This window comes from Terrapene carolina, unplaced genomic scaffold (assembly GCF_002925995.2).
Source record: "Terrapene carolina triunguis isolate 2854851 unplaced genomic scaffold, T_m_triunguis-2.0 Scaffold194, whole genome shotgun sequence".
Classification (NCBI taxonomy): Eukaryota; Metazoa; Chordata; order Testudines; family Emydidae; genus Terrapene; species Terrapene triunguis.
In genome coordinates, this window is record NW_020664545.1 from 5,911,057 (window position 1) to 5,915,999 (window position 4,943).

Sequence of the window (4,943 nt, forward strand, 5' to 3'; positions counted from 1 at the left end):
CCTTTTTACAGACAGTGACTATGCCTGTTTTTCCTCCAGTCCTCTGGGACCGAACGCATCCTCCAAAGATAATCGCTAATGGTTCAGACATTGCTTCAACTAATTCCTTAAGTACCATAGGGTGAATTTCATCAGGCCCGGCTAACTTGAATACTTCTAACTTATCTAAATATTATTTAAAATGTTCTCTCCCCATTTTGGCGTGTGTTCCTTTCCCCTTGTTGTTAATATTAATTGTGTTAAGTATCTGGTCGCCCTTTATCTTCTTAGTGAAAACTGAAGCAAAATAGGCCTCAAATATCTCAGCATTCTTGATGTTGTCCATTATTAGGTCTCCCTCCTTGCTAAGTAGAGGACCGACACTTTCCTTGGTCTTTCTTGTGCACCTAATGTATTTAAAGATCCTCTTCTTGTTACACCGAGCAAGGGACATAAAAGGTAACTCATTTTGTACCTTAGCCTGTCTGATTTTGTTCCTACACGCGTGCGCTATTCTTTTGTATTCCTCCTTAGCAATTCATCCATATTTCCACTTTTTGTAGGATTCCTTTTTGATTTGCAGGTTCTGAAAGAGCTCCTGATGGAGCCAGATTAGTCTTTTACTATTCTTATCTTTCCTTTGCATCGGGATAGGTTGCTCTTGCACTTGTAATATTGTCTCTTTGAGAGACTGCAGGCTCTCCTGACTTCCTTTATCCCTTAGGTAGGGCCCGTGGGAAGAAAATGTACCAGTTCTGAGTTTCTTGATGCCTGCTTTTCTGAAGTCTATTGTTTGTATTCTGCTCCTCTCACTCCTTCCTCTCCTTAGAATTGAGTAATCGATCATTTCATGATCACGTTCACCCAAATTGCTTCTGACCTTCAGATTAACAAGTTCCTCCATGAGAATCAAGTTTAAAATTGCTGTCCCCCAGTTCCTTCCTCCACCTTCTGAAAGAAGAAGTTAGTGGAGATTTTGTGTCCAACCCAGACAGCTGTTGTGGTTAATGTCCCCCATTACTACCAGGTTTTGGGGTTTGGGATGTTTTTTATTCCAGAAATGCCTCATCCACCTCCACTCTCCTGATTTGGTGGTTTATAGTAGACCCCCCCCCCCATCATAAGATCCTCCGTTTCTTTCCCCTTTGATCTTCACCCAGAGATGTGGAATGGATAGTCAAGGGAGAACGCCCTTTGCTCCATCACTCTTGGTACATGAGGTTTCTTCAAGGAGTTGCTCGTGGCTAGATAAGGCTGAATGGGGCCTGGGTCCACTAAACGTCCAGCTCCTCAAATCTAGTTCCCTGACAGATATCTCAGGGCCCTTCAGGGGGGTTCAGCTCACCAGCAATCCCTTAGCTCTACAATTTGCGCTGTCCAAGCTCACCTTCATTGGAAGGGCATTCAGTGGTTTGGGCATTAGCACAGGCTTCGGGAGACCTTCTCTGCCACAGTCTTGTTGGGTGAGTTACCTCCTCTCTCTGTGCCTCAGTTCCCCCTCTGTAAAATCCCCAATCCCACAGGGTTGGTGGGAAGATAAATACATGACAGATGTGAGACTAGGCTGATGAGAACCCTGTGTAGGTGAGATAAATAGTTATCTAGCGTGATAAAAGTGCAATTCCCAACTATGGCCATTGGGGGGCTGAGAGCGCTTTCCGCAGATGGCCTTCAAGATCCCTCCTGTAAGATCCTAACTGGCTGTCAGGGGCCGCCCGGTATTCCCCACTCCTGCCTCCTTGCTGACCCCTGGACCGTGACTGAAATTCTACCCTCCTTCCATAATCCGACAGGAACTTGGCTCCGTTTACAGCACAGGAACTTCAAAAGAAGCCTGTGGACGCATTTACCAAAGACGCAATCGTCTCTGGAGGAAAATCGTCTCCTTTAGACAATGGCCTTCAATCTCACGACAAACCCAGTTCTGTTTAGATGGCGCAAGGCGGTTTACGGACCCCACCCTGAGTGTCCTCTGCCCGGGAGAGGCAGCCCAATGGATCTGGCATTGATTAGCGGCGGCACAATGCAGCTTTAATCACAAAGCGCTTCCAGAAAGGAGAGGTGGGAAACAAAGAATGCAGCAGAGCACATGGGCCAGAGATCAAAAACAGAACCAGAGGTACTTCCCGGCAAGCGCGCTCCTGTCTATCGCCCCTTCAGAGCAACTTACAGATATGACCTGAAGGCTTGGGGGGAGTAAGTCACACTGATCAAAGCTCACTTTTATCCCATTGCATGCACACTCAGGAGTTGGACCAGGTTACAAGATTACCTAAAGCTCACAGAGCCCACCCCAAAATCCTAAATGGCCATCGCAGCTAGGCAGAGGAGGAAGCTAAACTGAGTCAGAGGTTCCAGGCCTTGGCACCTGTTGTGACGCTCTCTCAGGGCACCCAGAACCATAAGCCATTACGTTATTCCTCGGCAAGCAGGAGCTTTGCTGGAGCTTGAACTGAGTCAGCTCCTTGCCACGCTAATCTGTCAGCCTAACCAGCAAATGCCTTGAGACTCTACCAGTCTAACCCTTGCCTTGCAGGTAACCTTCAGTCAGCACCGGTCCCACAACCCCCTGGAAGAGCATTCCTCTGCAGCCATCAGCCCCTAGCACTGGACACGTTCTGATATTAACAACTTCATGGTCTCCAAAGAGAGAGAACGCATACCAGCCTGTTGGTTCAACTGAGGACACCCACCTGCCTTTAGTAGAACAGCACAGAGGAAATTTATAATAAAACAAGAATAAATCCGCGAATAAAAACAGATTTAAGCGATGCTACGCAGAGATAACAGAAACAGAAAATGGTTACAAATCAAACAAGTATAACTGCAATTTCTAGTGGTGACAGCTTAGATCTAGCAAGCTACGATCTTTGCCTACACAGATTTCTCACCTACATCTCCAGCCCCGCAGGCAGGCAGGTTCTCCCGTTCTCAGAATCGGAGGGCGCTGACCCTTTTGTCCCCTGAGTGATGGATGCCAAATTGGCTTTTTGCGTCTCCTTGTATTTCCCCAAACTCATTGTTTTGTCCCCAGAGCCAGGATGACCCTCTGGGAGCTCAGACTCTGACCCTGCTGTTTGTTTTCTACCATTCTGGGGTCTTCTTCCTGATTGCTCTGTTTACCTTATATGCAAATGTACTTTCACTGTCTTTTGTCTGTAATCAACCCAGGCTGTTTCGCCCTTTGTCTGTTAGAGTGATCAAGCTGTTTACCACAGATGCCCATGTATGATCCACAATCTCTGGTTTACAAAACTTGACCCCTGCAGACCAGCCAATATACATTGCTTTGTCTAGGAGAAACCTGGTTATTAGCTCTACATAGATTACTTGGTCTAAACATATTTTAGGAACATTTTCAGCACGCCTACATAACTCTTTAGACGCTAACCATACATACATCGCCCAAGAATATCAATGACAAGAGGTCACCAACTTTCATATGATACCTTACAGGACACTCTTTGGATAAACAGTATAAACAGCATGTTAGGTGTAGTGCGTTTGTCCGGCCCGGTAACAATTGTAGTTACAGCCAGTAACTACAGCGGGATTCATAGGGTACACCTATGTGCCTACAACAGTCCCAGGAGGGAAATGATCACCCCCATTATCAGCCCCCAAAAAGGATCCTCTTCCTGACGCTGAAGAATTAAAGAGGATGATGGGGAAGTTCCTGGTACCCATTTAGCAGAAAGAAAAGACCAGGATCCTTTAGTGAATTTCTCCAAGGAAAGGAACAGCAAAGGGAAGCCTACAGCTCATGTCAAGCAGAGGTGGGTACTTTCCAGGCCAGGGTTGGACTTAGTTGACACAGATCAGAATGACAAGGCAGGGGAGGGAATATCTTTTATTGGACCCACTTCTGTTGGTGAGACAAGCTTTTGAGCTCACTCCGAGCTTCTGAAGAAGAGCTCTGTGCACCCTTGAAAACTTGTCTTTTTCACCCACAGAACGTATTACCTCCCCCACCTTGTGTCTCTAATATTCTGAGACCAACACGGCTCCACCACCACTGCATACAGACCAGGATGAACAGGGAGACTGTTACCTGTCAGCTCTGTGTTCTTGGCGAACCAGGGCGCAGTACCCAGCCTGACTCACGAAAGACCACCCACCCCCCCGTCCCCCAGCCTTTGCTTGAACCAAAACCGATCAGAAGCCAGACTTACAAAAAGCAATGACAAGGCCGTGGGAGTAGGGTTACCATATTGGAGCCCCATAGAGGACACTCCAAGGGGCCCTGCCCCCGCCCCAACTCCGCCCCTTCCCTGCCCCCGGCCCTGCCCCAACTCCGCCCCTTCCTCAAAGTCCCCGCCCCAACTCTGCCCCCTCCCCGAACGCTCCGCCCCCCTGCTCCTCCCGCTTCCCGCGAATCAAATGTTCGCGGGAAGCCTGAAACAGGCAGGCAGCAGGTAAGCTGGGGCTTGGGGTGGGCGCGAGGAGACGCGGCCCAGTCCAGCCCCCCCGGCTGAGCGGCTCCCTCCGGCGGCCGGCCAAGAGGCTCTGGCCCCGGCAGCTCCAGCCCGGCTTGGGCACTGGGGCGCTGGCCGAGCACCCCCAGCCCCGCCTCAGCTCGGGCCCCGGTTCCAGCCGCCGGCCGAGCACCCCCAGCCCCGGTTGCTCCGGCTTGGCTCGGGCCTCGGTTCCGGCCAGCGGCCGAGCACCCCTGGCCTCACCGGCCCAGCCGAGCAGCTCCGGCCCCACCGGCCCGGCCGAGCAGCGCTGGCCCAGCAGGGCCGGCTCCAGGAACCAGGCACCCAAGCATGTGCTTGGGGCAGCGCCTGGAGGGGGGCGGCACAGCGGGGCGCTCCGGCCCGAGAGCGGTGCTGCGACCGGGCTCGCCGCCCTCCCCCGGTGCTCTGGCCGCCAGGGGCTCTCCGCCCTCCCCCCGGCGCTCTGGCTGCCGGGGGGAGAGCGGAGAGCCCCGGCCGGGCTTGCCGCCCTCCTCCTGGCGCTCTGGC